This window comes from Callospermophilus lateralis, chromosome 3 (assembly GCF_048772815.1).
Source record: "Callospermophilus lateralis isolate mCalLat2 chromosome 3, mCalLat2.hap1, whole genome shotgun sequence".
NCBI lineage: Eukaryota > Metazoa > Chordata > Mammalia > Rodentia > Sciuridae > Callospermophilus > Callospermophilus lateralis.
The window spans coordinates 166899557-166914637 of NC_135307.1; positions in this window are offsets into that span (position 1 = coordinate 166899557).

Sequence of the window (15081 nt, forward strand, 5' to 3'; positions counted from 1 at the left end):
TTATCAACATTAATTCTCCCAGTTCCAGAACATGGGTTATTGTGCAATTCATTTGTATCATTTTCAGTAAAGAGGTGGTTGTCAGTGTACAATTCAACTGGGTTTTTTTTTGTTTTTTTTTTTCATAGTTACATTTTTATTATGAAGGAAATGAAGCTGTTATCAACAAAATGGGAGAGGTCTCGGAGGGTCCAATCTTCTGTGCCCTCTACCCATCAAATTAGAATCTGGTGAGAATATATCAGGTAAAAGTTGTCAGTGTATTTACCAATCAGGAAGTTCTACCAAGCTTTGGTGTCCAGGTTTTTTAATGGGATTCCATTATGTAAGCATGATTGATGAAATCATTGTTGATGTGACTGTATTCAATCTCCAAAGCCTCTTTTCTCTCTGGAGATTAGGCTGATATTACCTGACTCAAAGCACCATCCTTCTAATCACATTGTTCTTTCTGTTCTGATCAGTCTTCATCCTGAATCATCATTAGCATAAACTCAGGTGTGACCCAAGAGGCCCACCATGAGTAAAAATTCAACCCAACTGCTCAAGAAAGCCCAAGTGAGTGGCTGGGTTTGTGGCTTCCAAGGTGGTTCAGTAACATGACTAGGGGTTGATGTTGGCTATTGAAGCGGAGTTTGGCTAGACTGTCAATGAGATCACCTACATATAGATGGTCTGATATGGTGCTCTCAAGGCAGGCAGATATTTTTCAAGGTGGTTGACTCCTTTCAGAATGAGCAGACCATATAAACCAGGCAGAAACCAGATGTCTTTTTCTGCCTAATCACAAAACCCACATAATATCACTTCAACCTTTGCCTATTGGTTAAAACTGCATTACTGAGTTAGGAGCAGATTCAAGGAGAAAACATCTCTTCCTTTGAAGGAAGGAGAGTCAAAGACTTTGTGGATATATATATATATATATATATATATATATATATATATATATATTTATTTATAATTTATAATATATGTAATTTTTTTATTTTATTATTATTTTTTAAACAGCATGCATAATGATCCCATGCCACAGTCCGGCTGCAGCAAAATAACCAGGGGGTGACGAGCAACTTGTGTACATTGATACAGCAGGAGTGGGAGCCGTTTATTGTAGGACAGGAGGGGTATATATACATTACACACAGCTTATCTTAATTAACATAAACTAGATACAGCAGTCAACCAATAAGGAATCTCCACACTGAATGGCTCGCTGGTGTTTCTTCACAAACCACTCCCTCTGGCAAAATGCCAGGCGCCATCTTGACTTGTTTACAGACCCTAACAATCCCAGGACCCAGGTATCTTAAGGTGCTATAAGTTTAAGACAAACACTTTGAAATGAGATCGTGATTTGAACCTTCTGTCATACTTTATTATTTTATAACCTAGAAAAAAATTAATTATAATATGGGTTAGTCAGGATGTTTTTTGGAGAAAAGAGAGAGGTTGACATCTACTATAAGTTGAAAAAAGTACATATGCAAGTTTCCAATTATAGTACCTACTGCTCAATGACAGAATGAGAGTTTCACATCTTCTTCCCCAAGTCACCAACTTCTATTATTTACTTAGGTATAATTCAAAGTCACATTAGAATCTGATGTATAGTTTGATTTTTTTCTTTATGCAATAGTGGATGCACTTCAAATTTAATAATTATATATTAATTCAAAAAGAAAATTAACTCTGGTCCTCAAAATGGGCATTGTTTCATAATAGTTATCATATACTTCTATTGTGTCTCTCTTTCCTGTGTCTGCTACCCGTTAAGCACATATTTAAAAACAAGTGCAGTCACAGAAACTCTCAGGTCAAATCAGAATTTGTGAATGTTCTCTTCTGATGAAATTTTTTCTTTCCTTTCTGTTTGAGAGCTATTTAATCAAAAGCTTTACTGTGTTGAGATCCAAAGGAATCTATCATTTGAAATCCACAAAAAAAAAAAAAAAAAAGAGTTTAACCAAATGAACAAATCTAATTTAGGGAGCAATTGCATGTAAAAGACGAAAGCCAGGGATTCGCATGGCATAACACAAAAATCCTCCATGTGGAAGTCATTTAGGCTTGGATTTTTCACATGGTGGGGATGAAAACATTCTTCGGCTGTGGAGCTTCGTAAGGGATGTCAGGCATCTTCTTGCTCTAGCCTTTACACATCTGTCAGTTGGAGAAGTTAACCTCTCTGCTGTTTGGATGAGACAAAGATAAAAATCAAAGTCCTCACCAGGACTTTATAGGAGTGCTGGCTGCTTGTTTCTTTGGCTATCTCTTTCACCTTGGTGTGAAGAGTATTCTTGATTCAAAGCAGATGCTGTCCCCTTGACACACCCCACTAAATACCACATTGCTTATAGAATGGAGGTTCTCAAGGTACCCTCATGGAGCCACCACACTACCCAGGGGCAGTTTTTTTTTTTTTTTTTTTTTGCCCAGCATTAATCTGGACAGACACCTGATGATTTCTCAAGACTTTGACATCCAGGAGTCTAACTGAACAGACAAAAGAATCACACTTTACCCAAGAGGTTGTGCATCCCTCACTGTACCTTCCACCTTCACTGTCCTTTTAAATTATAAATCACAATTACTATAGCATTGGCATCTGTTCCTATCCTTCCCTTAGAAGCTTAAGAGGTGGTCACCTTTGCAAAATCTAAATTTCCATCTTTTAGTTACCTATGTGTTAGTTGAAAGACCAATAATCATTTAAAAAAAAAAAACAACTCTGAATGTGCCTTGGGTTATTTTCAGAGCAGATGGAATTCTGCCTTGAGAACTGGGAAGAAGTGTTCTTGTTTGCATGTGGGGGAGGAATGGGGGGGGAGTTGTTGGAGCAGTGCATTTAAGCAAGTAAGTTTTTTAGAGTAACCGAGGACTTATTCAGTTTCCATTAAGAATATCTAATTATAAATAATTACCCTAAACTAATTTAATTCCATCCTCTTGAGCTTTATTATAGCAACAAAATTAACCACATGCATTTTGTTAAATAGACCATTGCACTGTCAAGGGGGGAAAACACTTAACGAGATTGATATGACTTGTATGGGAAAGGAGGGGATTAACAATAATTGAGAATTTTCTGCAGTATCCTTTCCCATTCCATTAGTGGTGAAATGTAAGTAGGTGTTTTTAAAAAATGAGTTCACAGTACAGAATTTAAGGAGATTAGTTCAGTTTTAATAGATGGTCCTTGGTCTATTTAAGAGTTAATGCCTGCAATGGGCAAACAATTTGTTTTAGTATTAGGCTAAATTTTAAATATGTAAGAAATTAAAATATAAAGGCCAAATGCTGACAACTGACTAAAGTAATAAGAATTGATATTAATTTTCTTTTCCAGTATCCTAGAGTGTTTGAAGATGTGAAGTGGGCTTTTTTCTGAAGATGAAAAATGAACTATATAATCTTGGAGAGTGATTATTCTTGAAACGATATTAAGTAGATTTTGAAAAAGTGAAAAAGAAACCTACTTTGTTGTTTTTGCCTATAAAAGCAATATACTTGCAATGCAATAATGCATAGGGAACAAAATGTAGGTAAAAATATAGAAATCACTTATTACACTCACCACAGAAATAGTCTAACTATTGACATATTGGTGCATTTTTTCAGACATATTTTTGATGCATGAGGATATTTATGTAATTATTAAAGCTTAGCACACATGTAGAAAGTGAACAAGTAAGTATTCTAGAGGCAGAGCATGTTAAAACTTTAGCCAGAATTACTCCCAACACTACTCTTCTCCATCAACATTAGTTTTCTTATTTCTGATTTTATACAAGTAGAATCACATATTATGTAATTTTTAATGTTGACTTATTTTGCATAATCATAAGATTGTAAGACACATTCATATTGTTATATGGCATAATTTGCTCATTTTCATGAATGTGTATAATTACATTATATAAATGTGCCACTTTTTTTTTTTTACAATTATGTCTTTCAGTTGCTTTAGATTTGGGGCTACTAGAAATATTGTTACTATGAAACTCTCATGCACACCTTATGGTGGGATTAATAGATGTGTTTATTTAGTGTATACATAGAAATAGAATTGGTGATCTCCATGGGTATGCATGCAGTAAGATTTTAATATTCTCTGCCAAAGAAACTTCCAAAATGACTAATAATTCATGCTTTCCCTGGCAATAAGAGTTCTAGTTGCTTTACCTCCTTGCCAACACTTGTTATCAAATAATTTTTAATTTAAAATAAAGTAAATAATATTCTATTTCTTTTTGGTAGCCTACCTAACCATCCATTCTGAGCATCTTTATATGTTAATAATTAAAAATAACATCATCATTTTAAATTGATGTGTAGTTATCTCTTGGACTCTGTATATAAGTATCTATAATTAATTCTTTGTTGATGAATATATCTACAGATTAAAAAAATTCTTTTTATAAACAAGGATTATATAATCATGTAAGTAATAATCGAATATAATTCTCGTCAACTAATTAAATCACTCTGTTTTATCTTCTGTATTGTTCATCATCCTCAAGTCTGAGAAATCCAATACTACTTAACCCCATTATCTTATTTTTCATCCTTTTTAGTTGTAGATGAAATATAATAGTGAAAAAAATCACATGACTGTATTAGTCAGGGTTCTCTAGAGGGACAGAATCAACAAGAAGTGTAATTATAAAGGGGGGACTTATTAGTTTGGCTTGTGTGACTACAGCTGGAGAGCTGGAAGAACCAGTATCTACAAAAGTTTCTGGTAAATTCCCTTTGGAAGAGTGAAGAAGGGAGAGTAGATATCCTCAGATTATAGCAGAAACAATTAAGAACCCATTCAGGAACAATCCAGCTTGCATCGGTGGCTGCTTCCTTGTTCTTCCAACTTTTATTCCATCCAATCCATCATCCTATTGGTTGGTGCTGCCCACACTTAGGGAGGGTCTGCATTTCAGTTGGCTCTCCCACATGCCATTCATTCCTGGACACACCCTCATGGCCACACCCATAAACCTCTCAATTTTAGTCATCTCTTAATCCAATCAAGTTGAATATTCAGATTGGCCATTACACATGATGAAGAAATTAGGTTCATTAAAATTTCATGATCAATTAACTTAGGTGAACTCTTAAACTTTTCTGTTTGGTCATATTTTCCCCCTCTACACATGGACTATTTAAAATTTTTATCCTCATTGAACTTTCAAGTTTTCCCCAACTTCTCTCAATACTCTCAGCAAATGACTGTTGCTTAAACTTGGTAGAAAATACTATAGCCATCAGAAGATAATTCCCCAGAGCCATTTCCACTGCCAAGCAGAAGCTTCACCCATGCCCACGCCTGGACTATCTCCTGTGAAAATAGAGGCTGATGGCCAATATTCTTCTGCTTTCCCTCCTTTCAAAGGTCAGCGAAGTGAAAAAATGCTAATGATTTCAATGAGACTGAGTAAAAGCTGCCACGGATTAAGAAATAAAATTAAGAGCGAGCAGAGTCCTAGAATCCAAGTTCAAAAAGTGACTCAAGTGATCAACTGATCTCATACTGATAAGTAGAATGAGGAGAGATAACAGACCATTAGACACAGGAATTTGAGGATAAGAAATGACACAGTTCTGAGAGTGTAGTTTAAGTGAAAAGCTGGAGGAGACAATTGAGTAGAGTCATAAAGGAGGAAATCAGAACTAGAGGGTAGAAAAAATGGAAGGTAAAAATCGGAATGGGTGTTTGTTTGGCTTTTAAATTGACAGCAGTGGCAACACTTTGTTCTGAGAGAAGAAAGATTCATTAAAGAGGAAAAATCTGATTTCACTTAAAGAAGGGAGAAATAGTTATTAGAGGAAACAGAAGAGATGGAATCTGCAGTACAGGTAGAAGGCTGGGCCTTTGTTAAAATGTGGGTAGTGTGGGTAGGGGCAGATCCTATGAAAGTCCTCCTCAGACTGCTTTCATTTTCTCCTTTTAGTGACAAGTAAAATTATTATTGATGCATAAAGATCAGTATTAAAATTAAAGGGAAAAAAAGGTATGAAATAGTTACCTAGGAAATTTTGAGAGCCATTGAGCACTGCTGGTACTGGTGTGTTTACTTAATGGTGCTAGAGTTATGCTTTAAAATCTCCAATCTGATTATTCTACTTTTATGCTAAGGAAATATTATATTGGTCTCTCCTTAACCACAGTTAAGTATAGGAGATAATGCAAACTCCTTAGCATATTAAACAATATCCTATAATCTCCCCCAAATCCATCTCCACAGACTCATCTCTTACCTATTTCCATGACTCCACACAATACACATTCCGGGGGAACCTAGCTTCTAGAACGTCTTGTGACACAGTATATACACTCACAACTCCTAGCTTTTTCCTTTCCTGGAATGCTTTTCCTGCCTCCCTGTTCATAAAATGCTACTCATGCTCCATCTGTGGTACTATTCCTCTTGAAGACAGAGTTGATTATTTTCTTCTCTGTTACCACTAACCTTTGCTTAGCACTTGGCTTTGCCATGTTGTATTATTGTATGACATGTGTGTTCTGCCCTAGACCAGATGTTTGTGAAGCTTAGGAATAGTATCTTATTGTGTACATGTCTTATTTAGATTGTAGAAACCATCATTTAATTCATTTCCTTAGCTTTACAATTAGTTCTGGATATTTAGGCTTACATTTTGAGATCACCTCTTTTCCCCAGAACAACATATATGTTGTTCGTCTAACAAGAGCCACAAAATCCCAACACTAGCATTGAATCCTGACAATAATGTTAGATACTAAATTATAATTAGATGAAGAACATGTAATCCATATTGGATATAGTTCAGCATTTTTCTCACATTGGAATGTTAAATGGAAAATAAATAAAGAAATTGGACTGAACTTGTGGAATAGTAAGCTTCAAAGATTTGTTTTTATTGTAATTTAGCTCATTTCTAGTGAGATTTTCTGTAACTTATGTTTGTGTCTCTAATTTAGCTGACCCTTGTCTCATAAGGAACATTACAAGTCAATTAAGATAATCAAGTGCCTTATTCTGAGAGTTAAAGATGAACAGCAGGAACACATAATTAACAAGCTCACTCCTTTCAGTATTGTTTCCTCAGAAGTAAATTTTCTTTCCTAGTCTCTAGTGAATGGGGCGGGGAGCTTGATCCCCAGACTGGTGTTTTGCTGTGAAACTTTAAGGAGAGGAAATATTTGACTGAATGAAGTCAGTTGTGGTTGGTCATCTACGGAGGGAGAAGTGTACAGCGAGGATGTACGGAGAGGACATTTGGGTGGAATGAGTAGGAATTGATTATAAAAATTGCTGGAGATATTTTTAGTTGTTCATCTATGGAAAAATAGTATCACAAGTCTTTAGACTTGGCTTAAAATAAAAAATCAATTATTATCTATCAGATTTTTCTGGGTTAACTGGATTCTGTTAAACAGGTGGTTCCTAGGATCTCATGCAGTACATACAGTCAGATGTCAACAAGGCCTCAACTGGAGTAAACAATTGATATGACTATTTCAGAGGGCTGGCAGTTACTGGTAACTATCAGGATTTTTAGCTGAGATTATCACTAGGAGGGCTCTTGTGAACTCTTCTGTTTGACCTGGAATTTTGACATGGAGGTTGGGGTTCTGAGAGGTAGTGTTTCCTGAGCAACCACCTCAGGAGAACCGAGGCAAAGGCCAGGAGGCTTTCGATGATGCAAACTTGGAAGTTGAGGAAATCACTTTCATTATATTCTATTGGTCAAGTAGGTCATTGACACCAACCTGGATGCAACTGAAGGGAAAATAGACTGCTTCTTGATGAGAAAAGGGTGCGTCCATATTGAAAGAACATGAATCACTGGACCTGTGGTCGCAGCCTTCTATGGAAAATACGCACTGCCACTAGGGCCGTGAGAAATATTTCAAACCAGTATGATGTCACTAAAATGACAACTTTCACTGAGGCCACTTCCTTCTTCAGACCACCTCCACGGTGGCCTAGTCAAGCAATCCTTCCAGTTCATCTTCACCCCAATCTACTTTTGCTTCCATGGTTAGATCATCTCCTTGAAATTAAAGTATGCCACTTCTACACTTAAAGCCCATAACTATCTTCCCATTGCATTTAGAATGACTCAGTTTGAGATCTTTCCTGTACCTTTGTTTCTGTCCAAGGCCTTCTCCACATCAACCGCAGGGTCCTTCTTTTACTTTTAAATTTTACCATATTTGATCTTTCTTCAGATGCTCAGAAACTCCAAGTATCCCCACTCTCCTTTCTTGGTTCTTGTCTATTTACATTCTAGATCATAGTTTGAATGTCACTGGGCATGGAAAGTAGATCTTCATGGTGCTTTTGTAATGCCTCTGGCAAACTCCCCTCCATGCAGATGTCTAATGGTTTGATTTCTTAATAATTCCTTCAAGCATATTATAAGATCCACACATCTTCCTTCTTACCTAAGTTTCTTTCAATGATATGTCCTCCACTCTCTGTTACTATACAACATTCCATAAATATGATAGTTATTGATGTATCATGTCTTCTGCTGCCTTTTACAATGGGTGTATACTTATAGATATATTTACATGTAGTTACATACACATGATATTTATAGAATACTTTATTTAGAAGCAGCGTTATATACACTCCTATCAAGCTCACATGTGTCATTCATGAACATAGACCATGTAATTCTGGGTTATAAGTAAACCACAACAAATTTTTAAAAAGATAGAAATTATATAGTGTCCTTTTGGTCTATAATGGAATTAAATTAGTAATCAGTAACAGAAAGATAGCTGGAAAATCCTAAAATACTTCACGATTAAACATCACACTTCTGTGGGCATGGTGATGCCCACCTCTAATCCCAGCAGCTCCGGAGGCTGAGGCAGGAGGATCACAAGTTCAAAGCCAGCCTCAACAACTTAGTGAGGCCTTAAGCAACTTAGTAAGACATTGTCTCTAAATAAAATATAAAAAGGGCTGGAGATGTGACTCAGTGGTTAAGCACCTCTGAGTACAATCCCTGGTACCAAAATAATAATAATAATAATAATAATAATAATAATAATACATAGATCAAAGCAGTTTCAAGAAAACTAAAAACTTTCAACTACATAAAAAAAGAATGCATACTATCAGAATTTATGGGATATAGTGAAAGCATAGTTATGAAGGAAATTATAGAATGAATGTACTTTATTAGAAGAGAAAAAATATCTAAAACCAATAACCTATGTTTCCAATATAAAAATAAAGGAGAAAAAATATTGAAAAACACTGCAGCAATCAATGAAAGTAAAACAAAGGTAACAACAGAGAAAATGAACAAAACTAAAACCTTTTTCTTTTAAAAGACAAAATTGTCAGGCCTCTATACAATCTCAGGAAAAAAAAGTCTACAAATTTTTAATATGAAAAAATAAAAGAGCCATCATAATTGATTCCACAGATATAAAGAAGGGTGAAAATGGAATATTATAGGTATCCATATGCCCACAAATTTGATAATCTGAATGAAATGGTCTAATTCTTTGAAAAGCACAATTTATCCAAACACATAAAAGTAGAAATAGCAATTCAAATAGACCCCTGATTATTAAAATTTGAATCAGTAATAATAACCTTCTAAAACAGAAGTTGCCAGGTCCAGATGGATTCACTGGTGAATTTCATTACAAATTTTAAGGAATAAATTATATTAATTCCCAAATAACAGAAACAGAGGAAATACTTCTTAACATACTTATGAGGCCAGCATTAACTTGAGATCAACACCAAAGAAAGCCATTGTAAGAATCAGTGTTTATTGTTAGTACAGGTTCTCAACAAAATACTGGAAAATTGAATCTAACAGTGTGTAAATAGAATTATATGCTATGAGCAACAAGACTTATCCAGTTGCACAATATTAGAAAATCAGTGAGTGAACTACTTCACATCAATAGGCTAAGGAAGGAAATACATGATCATCTCAATAGATGCAGAAAAGGTATTTGACAAAACCCAACATCCATTCATGATAAAAACTCTCAGCCATCAATGAATAGGGAGATACTCCTATGCTGAATAGAAACATTTACAAAAACCTGACAACTAACATACTTGCTGATGGGAAATCAATTGTTTTACTTAGACTATAAACTAGGCAGTGATGTTCCCTCTTACCTCCCCTAACACTATTCAAAAAAATTCTAGCTAATGTACTAAACAAGGAAATGGAATTAATTTATATGCAGATCGGGATGAAAGAAATAAAATAATTTTTGTTTGAAAATGGCATGACTGTTTATATAGACCCCCCAATCAATAAAATTACTGAAATTAATAAATTATTATAGCCAAGTAAGAAGGTACAAGGTGAATACACAAAAGTCAATTGCCTTTAAAAAGGTGAATGTATAACAAACTGTGGTACATGAACAGGTTGGAATGTTTTTCAATGAGAAAAATAAGTTCTCAAGCCACAGAGAGGAGTGGAAAAACTGAAATTCATACTGTTAAATTTAAAAAGCCATGCTGAAAGGCTATATACTAGATGGTTCTACCAATATGACATTTTGTAAAAGGCAGAGTGAGTTAGGATTGTAGCCCGATGGTAGAGCACTTCCTTAGTATGTGCTGAGGCCTGACTTTGATTCTCAGTACCTGAAAAAATAAAATCTGTGAGACCTTAGCCTAGGGTAATGGTACATACCTATAATCCCAGCAACTTAGGAGACTGAGGCAGGAGGATTACAAGTTCAAGGACAAAAAAATAGCAAGGCCCTAAGCAACTTAGTGAGACCCTGTCTCAAAATAAAACATAAAAAGGGCTGGGGATGTGGCTCAATGGTAAATCTCTCCTGGGTTCAATCCTCAGTACCAAAAAAACAAACAAACAGAAAAACTCAGTAAAAAGAAAAAAATAAAGAAACTAGAGAGAGAATAAGACCAGAAGATCAGCAGTTACCAGGGGACAGGAGGAAACTGGGGAAAACAGTCAGAGAACAGAGGGTATTGAAGGGACTGACACTTTTCTAGAAGAACATCTCAAATTTAATTCACCAATGTGAACTGGATAGGATAGTTCTCTACTAGCTAATCTTTCATTGGTGGTTCTCACATTCATCCATTGCCTGACAAAGCTCACCAAACAAGCCCTGCTCCCCTACCTCCAGAGAGAGGCACCCCAGAGAAGAATTGATTTAATTGTCCCTGGTTTGGGCCCAGGCCAAATAATATTATTTTTAGAAATTCTCAGTTGATTTTAAAATGTATCTAGAGTTAAGAATAAATTTTTTAAAAAAATTACTCATAAATTCTGCCAAGTCAGATCTATTAGAGGGTCTCTGTAGAGTGTTGGCACTTGTTATGGTTTAGATACGAAGTGTCCCCCAAGAGCTCATACGTAAAACAACGTAATAATTTTCAGAGATTAAATGATTAAATTATGAGAGGTATAACCTGATCAATCATGTTTCTTCCCTCCCTTCTTTCTCTCTCTCTCTCTCTCTCTCTCTCTCTCTCTCTCTCTCTCTCCCTCTCTCTCTCTCTCTTTTCATTCTCGTGTGGCCTCCATCTACACATGTAAGGGGTAACTCTATCAAGATTGCATTATGATGGTGTAATGGTACACCTGAATAGGTCCTGCCTCTGTAAAAGGGCACTCAACTCAAGTCTTCATTTTCCTTAGGACTTTTATCTTCTTATTTTTCATTTTTTGTTATACAGACTAGTGGGATTTACTATGATATAGCAATATATGCATACATGATGAATTGATCATACCCACCTATCTTTCTATTTTGCCCCAATCCCCCACCCATCCAACTCCCTATAAATTACTCTTCTACTTTCAGGTTACCTTTATTTTCCTTTTAGTTTCCACATGAGAAAGAACAAGCAATATTTGTCTTGTCTATGTCTGACATTTCACTTAACATGATGTCCTCCTTGTTTCATCCATTTGGCTGCAAATGACAGTTAATTTTTTTTTTTTGTAACAGAGTAATACTCCATTGTGTGTGTGTGTGTGTGTGTGTGTGTGTGTGTGTAATTTTTTCTTTATCTACTCATCTGTTGATAGGCAACTAGGCTGATTCCTCATCTTAGCTATCCTGAATAGCACTGCTGTAAAGATGGGCATGTGGATATCTCCTTTGTATGCTGACTTCATTTTTTTGGAAATAGACTCTGGAGTGGGGAAGCTGGATCATATGGCAGTTCTATTTTCAATTATTTGAGGAAATTCCATACTGGTTTCCAAAGTGGGTGTACTAGTTTACATTGATGGGAATGCGCAGGGCCTCTGATGTCTTGAGCAGTCAGATAATAGGTCTTTTTTCAAGATGGCTCCTGACCATAGGAAAGTTCACTGCTAGTCCATTATGCAGATGTGCAGAACCCAAGCCTCATATCTATTTAGGCTATAGGCCTGAAAGGTGCAAGCACCTGCACTGACAGAGCTTGCCAGGACTCTCTGTACCGTTTACTCCCATGGCGGGGAGATCTACTCCTTTGGCCATGGAGCTCTTAACAGGTGCTGGGTATATTATTTTTCTTGCTATGATGGTGTAAAGGCCTTGGGATTTCATCAGGGTTTTTACCTTCCACTTTTGCATTGCATTGAACTCCCCCAGTCATTCACCTCCATATGCAGTACACAACCTTTGCTTTGTTTCTTCATCATGGAGGAGCAGGAGAGTGCTGGGAGCCGCCATTCTGCCATCTTGCCCCTTTCCACCTGTAATGATTTGTGTTGATGAACTTTCTGTTAATGTGAAAAAATACCCCAGAAAAGCAATTTACAGGATAAATAGTTTATTTTGGTTCATATTTTCAGACATTTCATTCCATGGTCATCTCCCTCCATTGCTTTGAGCCCAAAGCTTAAATGGTGGGGGGTGGGTGGAACAAAACTGCTCAACTCATGGTGGCCAGGAAGCAGATGGAGTGGTGTAAGGGACAGTACAACCCCTTCAAGGACATACCCCTAGTGACCCACTTCTTCTAATTAACCTCCCCTCACAAAAATCTGCCACCCTGTAGGGCATCACCAGATGGGGACACAACCTTCAACATCTGAGCCTTTGAGTGATACCCCAGACCAAAACTATCATATCTTGGTAACTACAACCCATCCATATATTACTACTAATAGAGGTTCTGATCCTTGATCCATGAGCCTCTTCGTGAACCTTTTGCCATTCATCTCCATGACAAGATTATACATAGAGAAAACCCCTAAAGTGTAAACAATTAATTACAATGTCACAAATATGTAGACAACCCATTATAATAACAAAAATCATCTTAGTTTTAGGAGATAGCAATTGTCTTAATGACAGTAATAACACTGGAATAAATAAAATAAAAAGATTGTGCAACTTTGTGCAGGCTAGGATTGTGGGATCCTGAGATTTAGGGAAAGGGAAAAAGAAATAGAAAGTAGTAAAAAAAATAACCCTGGCATTCTCAGTCTGGGTAATTGAAAGGGTGTAGACTTCTTAAATAAGCATATAGATATACAGATAAATCATTTTATTTATCTTTATGAACAATAAATAATGTATTCATGATGAGGATGGTTAATTCTACTTTGGAATTGAGTTTTTAATATTAGTGGCACATTCAGGTAAAGTGTTGTACATGCCTTTAAAAATTCTATTTAATATCCCATTATTATTGAAATTGTTAAATATACAATATAACATACTACTACAAATAGGAAGTTATTATGTTTTTCTCACCTAGGTATTATAGGAACTTTGACTATCATTTTATGTCATGCATATTTATAATACTCTGAGTAAAACACTCTTCAATTTTTCACATTTTTAAAAATTTCTCTTAAATTTGTTCTAATTAGTAACACTTTCTAAGTTTAAGACAAGAATCCTGCAGAGAGGAATCCATGAAATCCATTCTTCTGACCCTAGCCTTCCTTTTAGTTCTGTACTTTAAAAGTATTGCTTCACAGCAGTTTTAATCCTTCAAACCCCAAACATGAATACAATATCAGTAACTTTCAGAAATGTGTTTCAAATTATAACAGAAATTTGAAAGATTCAAGTCAGGTTGAAATGAGTGACTAATGGACTTCATTTTCAATTCAGAAAGAAGTTTTGCTTCACCTATCATCAATGCAAGATACAGAGTTAAATGGCACTATGTACTTTTATCTAATGAAAGCAAGTCCTTTGATGACTAAACAGGGCCTCTGGGATCTAACCCATATCAGCAGGCATTATTTTTCAAATCCCAAGGGAGAAGAATCCCTGAGAAATTGCAAGGCAGCCTCTGCCTTCTGAAGAGATTACTTCAGAGATCTCAACATGGCCCAGAGCTGCCAAGCAGAGATCAGTTACAAATAAGGGCAATTTATTTGTTCTGTGTAAAGTGAGGACTCTTCCTTCCTCCCTCCTTCCCTCCCTCCTTCCTTCTTTCCTTCCTTTCTCTCTTTCTCTTTTCTTTTCCTTTCTTTTTTTTTTGGGGGGGGGAGGTACCAGTGATAGAACCCAAGGGCACTTACCCACTGAGCCACATCCCCAGCCCTATTTATTATTATTATTATTTAAGTTTTAAGACATGTATTGCTAGGTTGCTTACAGTCTTGCTAAGTTGCTGAGGCTGTCTTTGAACCTGTGATCCTCCTACCTCAGCCTCCCGAGCGACTGGGATTTCAGCTGTGTATCATCATTCCCAGCTGAAATCTTTTTTTTTTTTTTTTTTGCAAAGGTGGTATTTTGTAAAAACTTTCATAACTAATGTGTTTCTAGGGATCTAGAATCAGAGTGACTATTGTGGCAAAGTAAGAGTATTTTCAACCAATACATATATTTGAACAAATATAGAATTTGTATACATTGTATTATATTTCAAATTTTCATGGTAAAAATATCTATGTTCTCAAACAATTATCATTTCTTATGGTAAAAACATTTAAAATTATTTCTTCAGGTTGAAATGAGTGACTAATGGACTTCCTTTTCAAGGTAAAATTTTGCAAAATATGCAGTACATTATCTACTGTGCAATATAGAACACCAGAACTTCTTTCTCTTATCTAGCTATAAGCTAGTGCCTATCAATCAACCTATATCCTCTCATCTGCCTATTGCTCTCC